Below are 20,645 nucleotides of genomic sequence, written 5' to 3'. Positions count from 1 at the left end.
CAGGTAGATTCTGCCTGCTGATATATACAATATTGTGTCACCAGTAAGCCTTTACAAACTAGCTTCTCAACAGCAAACTACAGTCAAAGTGATGTGACATCACATACAAGTTTCGATAAAAAAAAATGATGTTTCCCCTTTATATTTTTTAATTTCCCCCTTTTCCTATTTTTATTTAATTATTTTTCAATCCATCGACCTCTGGGTTCAAAGTACAGTTTTCTGTCTTTTACTCCCATCCCAGCCTACCCCCAGCCCTTCCCACCTCCCTCCCATTTCCACCCCCCTTAGCTGTTGTCCATGGGTCCTTTATACTACTTCCTCTAAATCCCTCCCACTTTTCCCCTGAAATTACCTCCCCTCTCCCCTCTGGTTGCTGTCCCCCTGTTCTCTATTTCAGTGTCTTTGTTTTTATTTTGATTGCTTGCTAGTTTGTTTTGTTGTTTAGCTTCCTGTTAAAGGTGAGATCATATGGTATTTGTCTTTTACCAACTGGCTTACTTCACTCAGCATAATGCTTTCCAGTTCCATCCATGCTGTTGCAAAGGGTAGTAGCTCCTTCTTTCTCTCTGCTGCATAGAATTCCATTGTGTATATGTACCACAATTTTTGGATCCATTCATTTACTGATGGGCACCTAGGTTGCTTCCAACTCTTGGCTATTGTAAATTGTGCTGCTATGAACATTGGGGTGCATAGGTTCTTTTGGATTAGTGTTTTAGGGTTCTTAGAATATAATCCCAGCAGTGGAATTGCTGGGTCAAAAAGCGGGTCCATTTTTAGTTTTCTGAGGGAATTCCATACTGTTTTCCATAATGGTTGTACCAGTCTGCAATCCCACCAACAGTGAACTAGGGACCCCTTTTCCTCAAAACCTCTTCAACATTTGTTGTTTGTTGCTTTGTTTATGATGGGCATTCTGACCAGTGTAAAGTGGTATCTCATTGTGGTTCTAATTTGCATCTCTGATAGCTAGCGATACTGAGCATCTTTCCATGTGTCTCTGGATCCTCTGTATGTCCTCTTTGGAGAAGTGTCTATTCGAGCCCTTTTCCCATTTTTTAATTGGGTTATTTGTCTTTTTAAAGTGGTCGTGTGAGTTCTTTGTATATTTTGGAGATTAAACTTTTGTTTGAGTTCAATATTTGCCAATCAGTAAATGTAATACATCACATAAACAAAAGCAAAGACAAAAACCACATGATAATATTAATGGATGCAGAAAAATCTTTTGATAAGGTACAACACCCATTTATGATAAAAAAAAACACTCAGCAAAGTGAGAATAGAGGGAGCATTCCTCAATATAATAAAGGCCATATATGAGAGACCTACAGACAACATTATACTCAATGAACAAAAACTAAAATCTCTTTCTGTTTTTTTTATTAATTTAGTTATTTTTCAAGTACAGTTTTTTTTTTGTCAATTTCTCCCATCCCAGCCCTGTCGGCCCTGTCTCCCCACCTCTCTCCCATTTCCCCCCCCCCAGTCCTCATCCCTGTGTCTTTCATACTTGTTCCTCAAAATCCCTCCCCGTTTTTCCCCTTAAATTCCCTTCCCTCTCTCCTCTGGTCGCTGCCCACTTGTTCTCTATTTCAGTGTCTTTGTTTTTATTCTGTTTGCTTGTTCGTTTTGTTGTTTAACTTCCTGTTAATGGTGAGATCATATGGTATTTGTCCTTCAATGCCTGGCCTATTTCACTCAGCATAATGCTTTCCAGTTCCATCCATGTTGTTGCAAAGGGTAGTAGCTCCTTCTTTCTCTCTGCTGCATAGATTTCCATTGTGTATATGTACCACAATTTTTTGATCCATTCATTTACTGACAGGCACCTAGGTTGCTTCCAACTCTTGGCTATTGTAAATTGTGCTGCTATGAACATTGTGGTGCATAGGTTCTTTGAAATTGATGTTTTAGGATTCTTGGGATATAATCCTAGCAGTGGAATTGCTGGGTCAAAAGGCAGGTCGATTTTCATTTTTCTGAGAAAATTCCATACTGTTTTTCATAATGGTTGTACCAGTCTGCAATCCCACCAACATTGAACTAAGGACCCCTTTCCCCCACAACCTCTCCAACATTTGTTGTTTGTTGCTTTGTTTATGATAGCCATCCTGACTGGTGTAAAGTGGTATCTCATTGTGGTTTTAATTTGCATCTCTCTGATAGCTAATGATATTGAGCATCTCTTTATGTGTCTCTGGATATTCTGTATGTCTTCTTTGGAGAAGTGTCTGTTCAAGTCCTTTTCCCATTTTTTAATTGGGTTTCTGTTCTTATCTTTAGAAATATATTATTTGTTTTTAGAGAAAGAAGAAAGGAGAGAAGAGAAACATTGATGTGCAAGAGAAACACCAATCTACTGTGCCTCACATACCCCAACCAGGGGCTTGTTCTGCAACCCAAGCCTGTGCCCTGAGTGGGAATTAAACAAGTGACCTTTTTGTTACTGAGATGACACCCACTGGGCCACACCAGTCTGGGTTTTGCTCATTTTCTTTTTCCTCTTATTCTCTTGCCCTCTCTATTTATCTGTGTCTTTCTCTTACATATCTCTTTGTGGGGTTGACTTTTTACAGGCATTCATTGCACAGGGGCCAAGGTGCTACCAAATACATCATGATGTAAAAAAAAGCTACCCAAAAGTGAATTATTTGACCTAAAATGTCTATAGTTTGCACACATCAAGGTCCTCAGTATAGATGCAATTCCTGTGCTTGTTATGTGTCAGTTTCCAAAAATATTTGTATGTGGTGTGGGGTTTGAGACACTCTAAGCATACATGTGGCCTCTGCCATGTACCAAAGGTGTGTCCATTGTCAGGTATTTGGTAAAAACAATTTGATTTGCTTCCTTTTGTCATATCATATATAATAAATATTGCATGGGTTGTGTGAGACACAGGAGGTCAGAAGCATTCGGAAGGAAGCCTTGGGGCCTATAAACAAATATACATCCTTGGTGGAAAGGTAGAAAGAGCTGAAGTAAAAAAACAGACCCAGTTTTATAGAACTGGGTGTAAAAGTCTCCAATAAGTCTCACTTGGGTGTCTTCTCAGATTGTCTGTGCTGAGAAAGCTCAGTCTTCAGACAGAATAAAGGGGAACCAGCACTGTTGTTCTTGCACTCTAGTGTGTTCAGGTTCTGAGCTTTTGAAGAAAAAGGAGGTGAGTGAATAATCTTATAGAAATAGGGCACACCTTCATGAAACTGTAAATTGCTTTGGGGAGTGTGATTATTTTAATGATTTTATTCTTCCAACCATTTTGTACACTTTATTTTTATTTTTTCTTCTCTATAATATTATATCATCTTATATATTTTTAAATATTTGTTTTTTACCTCTTCAGATGCATTAATTCTTTTTTTAAGATTTTGTTCATTTATCTTTAGAGGTGAAGGGAAGGAGAAAGGGAGAGAAATATCAATGTATGATTGCCTCTCATGTTTTCCCCACTGGAAATTGGCCTGCAACCCAGGCATGTGCCCTGACTGGGAATGGAACCATGATCCTTTGGTTCATAGGCCTGCACTCAATCCACTGAGCTACACCAGCCAGGGCAGGATACATTAATTCTTAAATATTAAATTTATACAAAGAAAAGTTATTTATTTGTTTGTTTGTTTGTTTATGGCACAGGGAGAGAAAGAGAGTGGGAGAGAAACATTCTTTGGAGACACATCAGTTGTATCTGTTGCCTCTAATACGTGCCATGACTAGGGACCAAACATGCAACCCAGGCATGTGTTATGACTGGGAGTCAAAGCAGCGACATTTTGCTTTGCAGGACGGTGACCGACCAAATGAGTGACACTGATTAGAGATATTTACTTCTTTTTTATGCAGTTGTAAATGGAATTAGTTCATTCATTTCTTCTTATGTTAGTTTGTTATTGATGTATACAAGTGTAACAAATACCTACATATTAATCTTGTATTTGCTACTTTATGGAATTTTTATTATTAATTCTATCAGTTTTTGGATCATCTAAGGTTTTTTATACATGACATAATGTCACCTCCAAAATGTGACAGGTTTCCCCCTATTTTGTCATGTTTCGTTTCTTTTTCTTGTTTGACTGCTATGACTAGAAAAACCAGTACTATGTTGAATAATAATTGTGAGAGTGGGCATAATTATTTTGCTCATAATCTTAGAGGAAAACCTTTCATTTTCTCATGATTGAGTATAATGTTGGCATTGTGGTTGTTCTATATAACCTTTATCAACTTGAGGTAAATTCCTACTATGAGCTTTTTAAAAAGTTTTAATCATAAGTAGATGTTAAGTTTTGTCTAGTGTTTTTCTGCATATTTCTCATGATTACATGATTGTTTTGTTTGTTTTTGTTGATTTGATGAATGTCAACTGTTTTCTCAATGTTGAAGTACACTTGCATCCCTAGCCTGATTTTCAATTAATCATAATGTATAATGTATAATATTGGGGCGACTTTCCTTGCAGGTCCTCCGAGCTGCCACAGATGAGAGTAAATATGACTGAGACATGATGTGATCTGCTTGGGAAGAAGAAATGGCCATTTTCCCAGAGGAAAAAGGCCATGAGCAGTGGCCATTTTCTCAGGGGAAAAATGCCTTGAGCCCCCTCCTCTAGGGATTTTATTGGGTTATAATACACAGGAATACAGGGAGGCAAGGATCAAACAGTAGATAACATTTCATAGAAATCTGAGGACTTAGTATGAGTCAGAGTCTGTCAGAAACAGAGTTTTAGGGTTTCCTCCTCGAACCCTTAACATATGAATGAAAGCACTCTTAGCAGAGCAGATTTCACAGGTTTATCAGGAAGTCTTTGTGGTGCCAGATTGTTCCCCAGGACATGCTCTAGCAATGCAAGGAGCTGCACCCCTCCCCAACAGGTATTCAGGCTTAAGGGGATTAGAGCCAGGAAGTGCTTCTCCCAGAGAACATGGGGACTGGGACTTTGTCAAAGTCGAGGGGTGAGAGTCCATTGCTCCCTCTTTGTTGCAGCCCCCCCCAGTCCTTCCATGAAGGCTTCCCAAGTGATCAAGTCTGGCTTAGGTTGCCCCCTGCTGTGAAGGGTCTTACAGGTCATTGACTTCCAACCAAGCTTTGGGGGCAGGGAGAGGAAACTGAGGCAGCATTTGCTACCAGAGACAAGCTTTGTCTCCTTCAGCTCAAATTCAAGAGGTGGCTCCTTGCCCTTAGCTACAGGGGTTGAGATACAATTCCTAGAACCAGGCAGAGAGGTCTACAACAGTATAATCCTTCTAATATGCTATTGAATTACTTTCACTAGTATTTCTTTCAGCATCCTGGAATCTATGTTAATTAGGAATATTGATCGGCCTGTGATTCTATCTTTTTGGTGTCAGAGTAATGCTGGCCTTTTAAGATGAGTTTGGAATTATTTGTTCATTTCCTAGAGAATTTTGAGAAGAGAAAGTACTACTTACTTTTTAATTTTTTGGTAGAGCTACCTGTAATAACATGAACTCCTGGGCTTTTTTTTATTGTTGTTGTTGGCCGTATAGATTAATGCTTTATTTCGTCTTTTTTTTATAAAAATGAAGGTGATTTTATTTTTTAATTAATTTGCTTATTTTTAAAATTATTTTTCAACTACAATATGCTTCATTTCTATTACTAGTAACTGATCCATTCAGATTCTATGCTTCTTCCTAGCTTAGCCTTGAAAGGTTAAATGTTTCTGAAATTTATCCATTTCCAGTTTGTAAAACTTTTGATATATAATTGTTCACAGCTTTCTGTAATGATTATTTTTTATATCAGTGGTGTTGGTTGTAGTTGTCCTCTTTAATTTCTGATTTTACTTATTTTGTTCTCGTTCTTTTTGGCTTGATGGGTCTTACTAAATGCCTATTTAACTGTTTTCTTATTTATCTCTACACTGATTTTTATTGTACTTTTACCTTTCCTTTGTTATTATTATTATGCTTTTTTATTGGTAAATTTAAATTGTTTCAAGAATTTTTTGCCTTTGTGGTAGGCCTATATAGCTCTATTTCCCTTGATAACTGTTTCATTGCATTAGTAAAGTTGTTTTCACTTTGAATTGCCTCGAGGTATTTTTTTAAAATTTTTCTCTCTTCAAAATATATTGGCTGTTTAGGAGCATTGTTTTTAATCCTCACATAATTGTTTTTGATTGTATGTGATAGTTTTACTTATCACTGAATTTTAGATACCATTGTGATCAGAAAATAAGTTTAATACAATTTAAAATTTATTGAATATTTTGAGACTTGTTTGCTACCTAGTAACTGACCTGTTTTGGAAATGCTACAGGCACATTAGGCAAAAATGTGTGAAGTTCACTTTTCAGATGAAGTGTTCTATAAATGGCTGTCAAGACAAAATGATCTAAAGTGGTAGTTGAGCCATTATATTCTTATATATTTTCTAAAACACAGTATTTTAAAATAAAAATACTCTGTCCACATTTAACTACATATAAAAATAACACTTGAAGGTAATTTTTTTCTTTCTAACTCTCACTATTACTGATGAGGAATCCCAATGGCAAGTTTGCTACTTTTTTTTTACTTTCCTAAATTGTTTATTAGGTAGGAATTTTACAAAAATGATGCATATTAGCAGTGAGGATGGAGTTAGAGAATACTGCGCCTTCTTCAAACTGCATGGCAAGAACCAATGATAGTGTGGTCGAACTTATGGCTCTTTCCAAGGCCACGGCTCTTGGCAGCTTGCAGGTGCCAGTCCTTGCATCTACCTCCCTGTGCTTGTGGACTAGTTTGGTGATCCATTGGGTGTCAGGATTCCTTCTAATAGCCTTGTGGAATGGATCAATGGGGGTAACCTTGAAGAATTTGTATGTGGAATCTTCACCAGCCCAGTAAGAATCCGAGACTCTCAGAGCCTCACAGTGGCTCCCAGCTCTCCTCTCAACAACAGACAATGCTTTGGGCAAACTTCAGCTGGTTAACACTGTAATGGACAGGCTTGCTATAGGTCACACCCTTAGGAACAGGGTATTTGTGGCCACCATGGTGCACACAAACCTGATTCATGACATAATATTGCTTGGCCTTGTATCCCAGACTTTATGGAGTCTGGTGGAGTTGGGGACCCTGTGGAGTGCAGAGAAGTGGCAGTACTGCCAGCAGCGCACCCTAGGAAGGAAGCACATCACATCCAACTCTTTCTTCCTCCGTAGCTCCTGGAGGAAAACAATAATTAAATAATTTTCCCCAACTAGTAAACTCAAATTATACACTTGTAGCTTAGATTTTTGTCCATTTCAGCACACCTTTTTTCCAAACATGCCCCTGAAAGGTTGGGTGTTGCAGGGTGAGTTCCATATCTTTATTATTGTGGTTTTTCATTGTGATGTGGCTTACATTATGTACCTTTCTGTCTCACACATAACAGAAATGATGTCTACTTCTATCCATATGAGGCTTGCACAATGTGGGCTCTCCAGAGGGTATAATGCTGAAGGGGCTTGTAGTGTCCAAAGGTAGCAACATTCATGTAGGCAAACATTGTTTACAGGACTACCAACCTTTCTACCTTTATGACATTCAACAGCACCCAACTATCCTGGATTAGTGTTTCACTAGGTGAGCACTGGCCTACTCCTTGTCACATCATGACTCTGCCCATTTCTAGAGGGTGTCTTGGAGTTAATCCAGCTTCTCTTTGAGAAGTTTATTTCTCTGGTGTGTTGGTGGTAGAAAATCACATGGATTTTCACATGGATTTGGATGAATTGATTGCTTCAGCCATGGCAGGTGCTTACCTAGTACATGGTTTTTCAGAATATATGCTTAATCTGCTGTGGAGTTCAGCTTTATAAAGTGCCAATCATTCATGAAGAGACTTCTGCCTCCATTTTCATTTGCCTGAGGCCATTAAAAGTTTGAAAAATAAATACCTGGAAAGGAAATTGCCAAGGAATTTCAAATGCCATTTATATGCTCCTGGTTTCTGTTTTAGGTGTGGCTCATTCAGGGATCATGGAGGCAACAGGAATACCCCAGGCCCACTCAGATATGATTGGATATGGCTCATTCATTCAGCTCTGTATCTGATACACCTCATTGAAACACTTAGCATAACTCAGTAAAAAAAGAAGACACAATTATTGATTATCAGTTTTGGTCAGAGAATCAGGCAGTCAAACTACACATCATTTGAGGTCTCCTCCACATATGTCATACATGGTAATTTCTTAGCATTCAGTGTATCTGGAGGCATTTTTCAAATATGAACTTCAATGATAATTACAAGATAATAATTATAGATTAGTGACCTTTGAGTCCAGAGAATTGGCCTCCTGTTTTTACAGTACATGTGCTGAAGGAAGAGAATGTCATTATATGTGAGAAGGGCCCAGAAGTACCCTGGATTTGTCCCACCCCTTTGTAAAACTGTTGCCACTTGATTCTTTTTCATTTCAACTACTGGCTTTTTCCTTCCACTTTTCACTGTCCATTTTACCATCTTCATCCAGTGTCACACAGAGGATCTGCAGCTGGACTTAGTGAAGTTTAGACCCACAGAGTCTGTTCTACAAACAGTAGAGAGCACCACTTGATGAGAGCTCCCTACTTCTCTTTTCCAGCTTTGTCCTTAATCCTTTAAAATTTATTTTCTGTACTATTAGAGTATATGAATGGCTGCAGAAATAGACACTAACCAATTGAAGCAATGGAAATGTCACAGATAAGTGTTGTGACTTTAAAGTAGTTAAAATGCCTTTTACTTTCTTCATCTCTAATGCTGACATGAAAAAGGCATTTATTTCAAAAGGTCCTTTTGATAGTTAAATGTAGTATGAGTTAATAAAGCAACTAAAACACATTTTAATACTGTGTTTTAGATAATTAAAATTAGATTTAACAGCAAACAAGGTTTAATTGATAGATATTTATAAATCATTGTATTTAAAACAGCACACATTTTTCTCTAGTTTACATGTATAGGGGACCAGTTTGTTTGGGCCTGACAAATGTGACTCAGCTCCGTATGAAAAACCTACAGAAGCAAAGTGGTGGGCGGGAGCCAGACCTTCAAATCAAGTTCCCTGTGGGAATCAGGCCTAGAAAGTGCATACAGATTGTTTTGACTTGCTCTTGCTAAAACTCCATCACCCTGGTCTAAAATAACAAATGTGTATTGTCTATCCTCAAGGTAATTTCCAAAGCCTGTATGAGTTCTCCTCTAAGGACAGAGCTAATGAGCTCATTGCAATTCCCCTCTGCATGCTATTTTAATTTTCTTGATTTTACCTAAAATGTAGAAAATAATATTCTATGTAATAGATAATAAATCTTTCTCTAAGACGCCAGGAAAACAATAAAAGCCTGTCTAGGCAAGGATCGGGGTGCTCCTGCTCCCCTCTTGATGGAGTGGCTGAAGCACCCATAGGCACTCTCCCCTTGAGAGAGTAGTTGTGCCTATTCCCTTTTTCTCCACAGTATTGTTGTCACCTGTGCATTCATTCTCGCCATCAGCCACAACAGGTGGACTCTACTGGACAGGGTCCACCACATACATGAAAAATTTTCCAAGAAAGATCTTGTACTAGGAGAAAAAGCAATCCTCAATAAATGTGAAATGTTTAAATTTATATCAACCATATATTCTGACCATAATAGTAAGAAGTGAGAAATCAAACACAGGGGAAAAATACATTAAACAAACACAAGTATTTGGAGATTAACCAACATGCTACCAAACACCCAATAAATAAATTAAAAAAATGCAAATAGATCAACAACTACATTGAGACAAATAAAAGTACAAACACAGTAAAGAAAAAACCATGGGTTTAGTACAAACATGGAAAAAGCTGTTATAAAAGGAAACTTTATAACTACAGTTATAAAGTTCTAACTAAAGAGCAGAAAACAGAACTGTGCTACACAGTTCTGACTAAAGAGCAGAAAAATTTCAACAAAAGTATTTGAATTTATTTGTAAGTACATTAGAAAAAGAAGAAACAAAACCAAAAGTAAGTTAAAATACATAAAACAAAGATCAGTGCCATAGTTTAAAAAGTAGAAAACCAATATTAGAGACTAAAAAAAGCAATGATTCCTGCTTTGAAATAAAAAATAAATTGGAAAGGCTTCTAGTAAGACCCATAAAGCTGGAAAGAGAGAAAACACGAATAAATAAAATTAGAAGAAAAAGAGAAACTACAATTGGTACTACAAAAACACAAAAAATAATTGAATACCATCAACACTTATATACAACAAATTTGACAATTTAAAGAAATGAAAAAAGTTTAGGTCATACGCCTTTTGAAAGTGAAACCAGAAAGAGTCACATAATGTGACCAGACAAATTACTAGTAATGAAATTGAAGCAGCAATGAAAACACCCAACAAACAAAAGCACAGGACCAGATGCCTTTATAGGGAAGTTCTAACAAATATTTAAAAATAATTAGTACAATTTACATAATGGAAGACTTCCAGCTAAGATGGAAGCATAGATGGAAACATTGTGCCTCCTCGCACAACCAAGTTTAAAGAAAACAAAGTTTTAGTAACAAAAATGCAATCAAAACACAGAAAATTGAACTGTATGGAAGTCTGACAATGAATCATTCAGCCAGACCAATAAACCAGACAGAGGAGTGAGCAATGAGACAGACAGCACAAACCAGGGCCCCAGCACCAAGAAATAAAGCCTAGAAGCACCTATTGGAAAAATTTGAGGAGTCCAGGTGCTGGGACCATAGGGGCTCCCAGGCTCACAGACAGTTTGTTGGAGAGACCCACATGGTCCTGGAGGGTGCAAAAGCCCACACAACTGGGAACCAGCACCAGAAGGGCCCAATTCGCTTACGGGAAGCAGTAGAGGAAACCAAAATCTGAGAGAGAACAGAGAAAATGCCATTGCCCCTCTCTGACCCTGCCCCCACATACAGTGTCACAACCCAGCAACAGGGTCGCCCCAACCTGCTGAACATCTAAGGCTCCACCCCTTGCACGTAACAGGCATGAACAGACAAAAACATTATGGCTCAATAAGAACAGCTCAAATCCCCAGAGCCAATACTTCTAAGCAATCAAGAGATAGCCAACTTATCAGATGCACAGTTCAAAACACTGGTGATCAGGATGCTCACAGAACTGGTTGGGTTTAGTCACAAATTAGAGGAACAAATGAAGGCTAAACTAATTTAAATGAAGGGAAATGCACAGGAAACCAATAGTGATGGAAAGGAAACTGGGACTCAAATCAAGGGAGTGGACCAGAAGCAAGAAAAAAAAAAAAAACTAAACAGAAAAGAATGGAGAAACAAGAATTCAAAAAAAAAAATGAGGAGAGGCTTATGAACCTCCAGGACAACTTTAAATGTTCCAACATCTGAGTCATAGAGGTGCCAGAAGGAGAAGAAAAGGAGGAAATTAAAAACTTATTTGAAAATATAATGAAGGAGAACTTCCCCAATCTGGCAAAGAAAATAGACGTTCAGTAAGTCCAGGAAGCTCAGAGACTCCCAAAGAAGTTGCACATAAGGAAGCACATACCAAAGCACATCAAGATTTTATTAGCCAAGATTAAAGATAAGGAGAGAATTTTAAAAGCAGTGAGAGAAAATGAGATATTTACCTACAAAGGTGTTCTCATAAGACTATCACCTGATTCCTCAAAAGAAAACTTGCAGGCAAGAAGAGGCAGAAAGAAGTATTTGAAGTCATGAAAAGCAAGGACCTACATCCAAGATTACTCTATCCAGCAAAGCTATCATTTAGAATGGAAGGGCAGATAAAGTGCTTCCCAGATAAGGTAAAGTTAAAGGAGTTCATCCTCACCAAGCCCTTATATAAACTGTTAAAGGGACTTATTTAAGAAAAAGAAGATCAACAGTTTGAACAGTGAAATGACAATAAACTCACAACTCTCAACAACCAAACCTTAAGAAACAAAAACAAAAATAAATACAAACTAAGCGAACAACTAGAACAGGAAGAGATTCACAGAAATAGAGAGCACAGGGAGGGTTATCAGCAGGAAGGGGGAGGAAGGACAATGGGGAGAAAAGTACAGGGAATAAGAAGAATAAGTGATAGGTAAAAAATAGCCAGGGGGAGGTTAAGAATAGTATGGAAAATGGAGAAGCCAGAGAACTTATACGTATGATCATGGACATGAACTAAGGTGAGTAAATGATGGTGAGAGGATGTACAAGTCAGAGGGGAATAAAGGGGATAAAAAATGGGACAACTGTAATACCATAATCAATAAAATATATTTAAAAGAAACTTACCTTTTGTTTTTATCTGAAATACTGACATTAAAAAAATGACTTGACTCAAAATATCCTCTTGATGCTTTAATTATGATTGAACTCTTTAAAGAGCAGTAATTTTAATTTATAATGATATTTTAACAGATTAATAAATAGTGGTTGTACCTCACATTAAAACTCTTTGCCATCATAAATATTTTAATATAATTTATTAATGATTTACTATATTATTTTCTGTATAAGTTTCATTGCCTAAAATTTAAAAACAACTTCAGAACACCTGGCAGTTCACTTTCAATATGTTTTAATTTGCATTCTTCTGATGATTAGTGACATTGAGCATCTTTTCATATGTTTATTTAACCATGTATGCTCTCTTTGGAGAAGTGACTATTCAGATTCTTTGTCTATTTTTTAAATTGAATTTTTTTGGTGTTGAGTTTTCTGTTCTTCATAAATTTTGGATATCAAACCCTTACCAGATATATTGGCAAATTTTATTATTTTCCATTTTTCTACCCTCTTGATGGAACCCCGAGTGAATTTTCATAGTCACCTAATTGACAGCCAGTCCCTGGAGGGATAGTGTATAAAGGGTGTGGGAGTGGCAAAGCTGGCTGGCCTCCCTTTATCCTCCAGAGTTATCACGTTTCTCTGAGAGACTGAATTATTTCTCATCAAAGCCTCTGGTGATCTCTTACACATCTGCTGTTCCCACCCCTTTGGTGGATTCTCTTCCCAGACAGGATGAAAACATAGGTGCACACCTACCATTTGGCCTGTGAGTTGGTCCACACCTGCATGCCATTCAGGGAAGTGATCTTGAGGACATAACATGTAAGATTGGGGATCAAAGCAGTGGTAGGGAAGAATTATGCAGGGTTCCCCTAAAAATTGGCCCTCATACCTTCTCACTTGTTTACCCCCAAACTCACCATGATGATGCCCTCATACACTCTCTCCACTCTGTCACAGTCCATTATAGACAGTGCAAGTTAGGAGAAAGCAGATGGGGGTTGGTCACCCCAGGCCTACTGGGACTAGGTCAAAGGCCATGTTTCATTTTCACTTCTGTGTTTTTAAACATGTCACTTGATTTATAAATTTCTAAAACATTACTTATGCATTTATTGACTTTGAAGACAAAAATGAAGAAAGAAAGAGTGAAAGAGCAACATCAATTTACTGTTCCACTTATTTAGGCATTCTTTGGTCGATTTTTGTTTGTGTCTTATGAACTGACTGTGGATCAAACCTGAAACCTTGGTGCATAGGGGCGATGCTGTAACCAACTGAACTACCCACCCTGGGCCAGACTGATTGATTTTTAAGTTTCATGGAATACTTTATCATTAATATTTACTCCATTTCAAACCCTCATAATCTCCTCATTCCCCTCATATTTTTATAGCTATTGTTAAGTCACCCTGAAATCCACAACCAACCAAGATTGCAGCAATGTTCCCAGCATCCACCCACTGCTGTCTTTGGGTTTTGTTGCGGTATATGCAGAGAAAGACTTCTCTCAAACTTTCATATGGCCTAGTTATTGTTCTTCACCTTTATGCCTTCCAGGTGTTTGTTTGTTTGTTTGTTTGTTTGTTTTGTTTTACACCTTGGAAAGACCTCCTTTCTGTGTTGGAAATGGTAGATTTATGGTGGGGTGGAGGAAACCAAAGACAACAACAACAACAAAAGGTAGGTTTAATGAGGAGGAAAAGAGACCTTATATTTTGTGCAGTAAGTGCTAGATGCACTATATGGATGATGTTTCTTTGAATTCCAGACTTAAAAACCTGTACAGGTTTTTTTGTTTGTTTTCATTTTGGGGATTTCCATACAAGGATCCTGTTTTATTTTATTTTATTTTATTTTATTTTATTTTATTTTATTTTATTTTATTTTATTTTGTTTTGTTTTGTTTTGTTTTGTTTTATTATCCTATTCTATTCTATTTTATTTTTATTTTATATTTTATTTTACTTTAAAACCTGTATAGTTTTGTTTATCAATGTGACCCAAATAAAGTCAATATTGAAAAAAGTAAAACCAAAATTAAAAAGATTCATCCTTTGTTGTCCCATAAATACTCACCTCATTTAGGTTTTACAGTCCCCAGCCACAAAAACATTTCTAGGTTCTTTCAGAATGGCTAGTGTCTCCTAGGAAGCTTGGGTCTACATGCGAGAGGCTTTGGAGGCCTCTTTCAAATATGTCATAGAAGCAGGTGCCCTGATCCAGCCACCTAAGGCATGAATGCCTAGGATTTTTCAAATCCTCCTTCCAAGGCCATTGATGTGTCCTGCCTGCAGGGAACTCTGAGATGGATACCCTACTGCACACTGTGGGCTGAGAGGGGGTCCCAGGTGTGCAGGGATGAGATCATTTTACCAGAAGGGTGGTTGAGGTCCATAGCACGCCCACAATTCAGATCGCTGACATTCATGCCGGTTTTCAGTGTAACCTGGTGGCCACTTTTATATAATTTTTTTCTTCTGTAGCAGTGAGGGAGGTGATTTGGCTGTGGTGCAGGCAGGAGACTTCCATCAGGGTGGCGGCTCTGAAAGGATGGAACCGACAGTGTAGACATCGGTGCTGGGCCAGCTCTCTGGAGATTTGACCTGCAGGACTCTTGAGGGACTTGCTGCTGCTTGTCCTGGGCCTGCCTGGAAAAGCTGACCAGCACTCTCTAGTGCTGCCCCTCCACCTGTGGGAACCAACCCACAAACTGAACTGTGCCCCTGCAGGGGAATGGGAGAGGTAGAGGCTCATACCCTTGCAGAGGTGCAGACCTGCCCAAGCAAATGGGGTAAGCGGATAGTGCCCAGACCTGGGCATGATTGATCCTGGGTTCTGTTAGTTCTCAGCAAAAATTTTCTAAGTCTTGATCATGAGATGTAAAGAGACAGGACCCCCTCTGCCCACCAGGTGGTCAGCTACAGTCTCCCTGGCCCAGATGCCTGTGTGCCTGGCTCTTGGTCACCGGAGGAGAGTGTTTTGCCAAGTTTTCTGAGTCATACTCCAGAACTGGGGACCGGCACTGGCTACGAATGGAGACCCACTAAAGGTGAGGGTGGTGGAACATGGGCACATCTGGGTATGAGCAGTTGAACTTGATTTTTCTCCATTGTTTTCTATGAAGTCCTGATAACACTTTGGGGAGCATGGGGAGCTGTCCCTCAGATGAGGTAGGCTGGGTACAGTTCCTGTCTTAACTTGCTACCTCCTCCTCTTCTTCCTGTTCCATACCCATCCCAGTCAACCATCAGCCCATGAACTGGGGTTTCTGGCATCTGCCATCCACAGCTACTGGTGTCATAGTGTGGGAACTCTGGCTTCCTGGAATATGGTTGCCTGGGTACTGAAGCTGACCAGTCGACTGGCCCTGGACTTCAATAGTATGTGGGTTGACCAGATAACTGGTCAGTCCCCACTTCCCAATTTCCTCACCGAAAGTTTTCACAAACTAGCAAGCAATGCTTTCATAAACATGGAGGGGGAAGAAAAACAGAGGTATTGTGCAGGGTGGAGTCACAGGAACTAAATATTAAACATTACTTTTTAAATTTTTTCTAAGTACCTTTGGTATCAAGAGCCTGTTACTTTCAGGTGTACAATGCAGCTATTCGACATTTACCTTGCTTACAATGCAATTATTCCACAAAAACTATTTAGTCCCTGCCACCATGCAAACTTATGACAATATTATAAATGTATACCTCTCTTTATAAAAAAGTGAAAACACATGACTAATTTTCATGTCATCATTGCAATGATTACTGTTCCTATTACGATTCATCTCAGGGATGTTTGGTGGTGCCATCATCAACTACAAAACAAAGACCCCAGTCAAGTTTTCCTGCCCCAAAGGGTACCCTCTTAACCCTAGATGACACATAGAGAGGAGAGCTTTCCATCAAAGATATTTATTTATTTATTTATTTATTTATTTATTTATTTTTTAGATACTTGATGAACACTGGCTCGTCCACTGTTGCATTCCTTGGACCCTGCACAAACCAGTGAAATGACTTTATTTATGTATTAAAATACATTTTCTACATATAAATTTTTTATCAACCGCATGTAGATAGCCATTATTTATTTTATTTTATTTTTTCCTTTTTTAAAAAATTTTATTTAGTTATTTTTCAAGTACAGTTTTTTGTCTATTTTCCCATCCCAGCCTCCCCTTGCTCCCCACCTCCCTCCCATTTCCACCCCCCTTAGTTCTCGTCCCTGTGTCCTTCCTATTTGTTCCTCCAAATCCCTCCCCCTTAACTTCCTTCCCTCTCCCCTCTGGTCACTGCCCCCTTGTTCTCTATTGCAGTGTCTTTTTTTTTCTGCTTGCTTGTTTGTTTTATTGTTTAGCTTCCTGTTAAAGGTGAGATCATATGGTATTTGTCTTTCACCACCGGGCCTATTTCACTCAGCATAATGCTTTCCAGTTCCATTCATGTTGTTGCAAAGGGTAGTAGCTCCTTCTTTCTCTCTGCTGCATAGAATTCCATTGTGTATATGTACCACAATTTTTTGATCCATTCATTTATTGATGGGCACCTAGGTTGCTTCCAACTCTTGGCTATTGTAAATTGTGCTGCTATGAACATTGTGGTGCATAGGTTCTTTGAAATTGATGTTTTAGGATTCTTGGGATATAATCCTAGCAGTGGAATTGCTGGGTCAAAAGACAGGTCAAAGCCTTAGCTGGTGTAGCTCGCTGGATTGAGCATGGGCCTGTGAACCAGACAATCGCGGTTCGATTCCCAGTCAGGGCACATACCTGGGTTGCAGGCCAGTTCCCAGCAGGGGATGCACGAAAGGCAACCATACATTGATGTTTCTCTCCCTCTCTCCTTCCCTTCCCCTCTAAAGATAAATAAATAAAAATCTTAAAAAAAAAAGGCAGGTCGATTTTTCTTTTTCTGAGAAAATTTCATACTGTTTTCCATAATGGTTGTACCAGTCTGCAGTCCCACCAACAGTGAACTAAGGACCCCTTTTCCCCACACCCTCTCCAACATTTGTTGTTTGTTGCTTTGTTTATGATGGGCATTCTGACCAGTGTAAACTGGTATCTCGTTGTGGTTCTAATTTGCATCTCTCTGATAGCTAGCGATACTGAGCATCTTTTCATGTGTCTCTGGATCCTCTGTATGTCCTCTTTGGAGAAGTTTCTATTCGAGCCCGTTTCCCATTTTTTAATTGGGTTATTTATCTTCTTAGAGTGGAGCCATGTAAGTTCTTTGTATATTTTGGAGATTAAACCTTTGTCTGAGGTATCATTGGCAAATATGTTTTCCCATGCAGTTGGTTGTCTTTTTAATTTAATACTGTTTTCTTTAGCCATGCAGAAGCTTTTTATTTTGATGAGATCCCATTTGTTTATTCCTTCCTTTATATTCCTTGCTCTAGGGGACATATCAGTAAAAAATGTTGCTGCATGGAATATTTGACATTTTCTTGCCAATATTCTCCTCTTGGACTTTAATGGTGTCATGGCTTATATTTAAGTCTTTTATCCATCTTGAATTTATTTTGGTGTATGGTGTAAGTTGGTGCTCAAGTATCATTTTTTTTTGCACGTAGCTGTCTAGGTCTCCCAAGACCATTTGTTGAAGAGGCTTTCTTTACTTCATTTTATGTTACTGCCCCTTTTGTTGAATATTAATTGACTGTAGACAGTTGGGTTGATTTCTGGGCTCGCCAGTACAAGGCTGTTTTGATTACAGTGACCTTGTAATACAATTTGATATCAGTTATTGTGATTCCTCCTACTTTGTTCTTTCTCAAAATAGCAGGTGCTATTCAGGGTCATTTATGATTTCGTACAAATTTTTGAAGTGTTTCTTCTATGTCTGTGAAATATGCCATTGGTACTTTAATAGGTATTGCATTGAATCTGTATATTTCTTTGGGTAGTATGGACATTTTGATGATGTTAGTTCTTCCAATCCATGAACAAGGTATATGTTTTCATTTGTTTGTGTCTTCCTTGATTTCTTTCTTCAGTGTTGTGTAGCTTTCTAAGTTCAAGTCTTTTACCTCCTCAGTTAGGTTTATCCCTAGGTATTTTATTTTTCTTTTGTTATATCAAATGGGACTTTTTTTCTTGATTTCTGCTTCTACTGTTTCATTGTTGGTATACAAAAATGCCTTTGATTTCTGGATATTGACTTTGTACCCAACTGTTTTATAAACTTCATTAATTAGTTTGAGCAATTTTTGGGTAGAGTCTATAGGATTTTCCATGTACACTATCATGTTATCTGCAAACAATGACAGTTTTGTTTTCTCCTTTCCTATTTGGATGCCTTTTATTTCCTTTTCTTGCCTGATCATTGTGGCTAAAACTTCCAAAACTATATTGAATAGAAGTGATGAAAGTGGACATCCTTGTCTTGTTCCTTCAAGGATATTTCTAAATTGGCCTGGGAACTGCCTGCCCTTGGTGAGAGCCATTTGTAACATTTCCAAGTTCACCAGATGGCCTTATGTTCACAGTGTAGAAGCACTTAGGAGGAGTCATTTCTTAACTTGGTGAACATCTTAGTCCCAGGGGGTTTGGAACAGAAAATAAAGGGAGAAAGGAGAGAGAACAGAGAGAGGAAGGAAGAGAGAGGAAAAGAGTGAATAAAGTTTCTAAAGCCACCGTTTGCTGCACTGCATGCAAGGAAACCTAGGTGCTGAGTGGTTGGCCATGTGTCCAACCTGGAGGGCTCAGTATGCAGCTTGGTAGTCAGTCCCCATCAACAGGAGGCCAATTTTATAGCTTCTACAGAAAAAAAAGGATCGACCACATGTGATGTGGACTCCAACCAGCAGTGTCTGTGGTGTTGTGGAAGTGATGAACAAATTCACATGGAATGCAAAAGTCCTATGAAGAAAAGAGACAGCACAACCACTCTGAGAGAGAAAGAGCCCCAACCCTTGCCTGGACAGGCATGTATTGCTTTCTGGGAGCATTACATCAAGGAAGGTCCTCATTAATTATGCTGAGATTTTCTTTAGGGGATTACTTTTTACAGATAACAAAGAAAATGATATTACAAATGCAAGAAAAAAGTGGTTGAACTGATTACACTCCATCCTTGGAACTGTTTAGCACAGATTTTAGGAAGTTACCTCAAAGATATACATTAAACACTTTCTGCCTTAATGTAGGGTGATGGGGTTTTAGCAAAAGTAAGCCTAAAAGCAGCCTGGATATAATGTAGGCCTGGTTCCCCACAGGAAATCCAATCTGTGGGCCTGGCTCCTGTGTGCCACCCCATACCTGTTGGTTTTCTCAACCAGGGTTGAGCTACATTTGCCATTGCAACGTGGATCACTTCCCTATATACATGGCTGGGCTGAGAATGGCAGGAGATATGGAGGGGTGAGGATAAAGACAAGCAGGGAAAGGACATATGGAAGGAGGGGTGATGAGAGTGTGCAATATGCAGCTATGAGTGGCAGGCAGTTTAGAGGTTTATAGTAGGTGCTCATAAGAGCAGTTGTCATTGTTTTCATTTATGCACATTATTTAAATTAATGCAGAAATATTATAAATATAAATTTCATGTACATGAAAATTGAGGTGACATCACTTTCAGAATATCGAGGCAGAAATGTAAATACATGATTTCTTCCCATTCCTTCTCCTGCCTTTATTTATATTTTCTGCCAAATGCCAGTGTTGAAGTGGCAGCTGATACTTGTTTAACTCCACACAGGTTATTTTTTTAGTTTTTTAAAGATTTTATTTATTTATCTTTTTATAGGGGAAGGAAAAGAGAGAGGGAGAGGAATATCAATGTATGCTTGTCTCTTGTGCATCCCCTGCTGGGAACTGGCCTGCAACTCAGGCATGTGCTGTTACAGGAAATTGAACCACGATCCTTTGGTTCACAGACCCATGTTCAATCCACTGAGCTACACCAGCCAGGGTCACACAGGTTATTTTTTGTGTGTTCCAGGAAGAGAAAACAAATTTAAAACAACAACAAAACACTGAGAATAATACCATACCCAATGTTATTAATTAAGTAGCTTCTTTGATGTTCTCTTTCCCTTATTCTCTTCTTCTTCCCTTGCATCCCACCCCAACCCATTCTACCCCACCCTAGACCTCACCACCATCACCACTCTCTCCCCAGCACCCATCTTCAGACCACCCAATCCTCTGTCTCCATCCATGTTTTGATATTACTTGATATTTCATAAAAATGGAAATGTACTTTCCATCATCTTCAATGACTGGGCACATTTTGTGTAGCACAGGGTTCTCCAGATCCACCCACATTTTTACAAGTATCAGTGCTTTCTTCCTCTCTATGGTTTCAAAATTTCCCATTACATAAAATAAATAGTTGATGGATTTTTCCACATGCTACCAAATCTGAGTATCCCCCCCAACTTTGAA

General features: G+C 38.6%; 1 pseudogene; it reads right to left on the bottom strand.

Annotated features, from left to right (window-relative positions):
* Window positions 1-6,599: 6,599 nt before the first annotated feature.
* Window positions 6,600-14,687, bottom strand: LOC119050961 (60S ribosomal protein L15-like; annotated as a pseudogene).
* Window positions 14,688-20,645: the final 5,958 nt, after the last annotated feature.

Source organism: Artibeus jamaicensis, unplaced genomic scaffold (assembly GCF_021234435.1).
Source record: "Artibeus jamaicensis isolate MK-2021 breed Jamaican fruit bat unplaced genomic scaffold, CSHL_Jam_final contig_801, whole genome shotgun sequence".
NCBI classification, from domain to species: domain Eukaryota; kingdom Metazoa; phylum Chordata; class Mammalia; order Chiroptera; family Phyllostomidae; genus Artibeus; species Artibeus jamaicensis.
The sequence above is the reverse complement of the archived record's forward strand: the minus strand, read 5'-3'. Positions and strand labels throughout refer to the sequence as shown.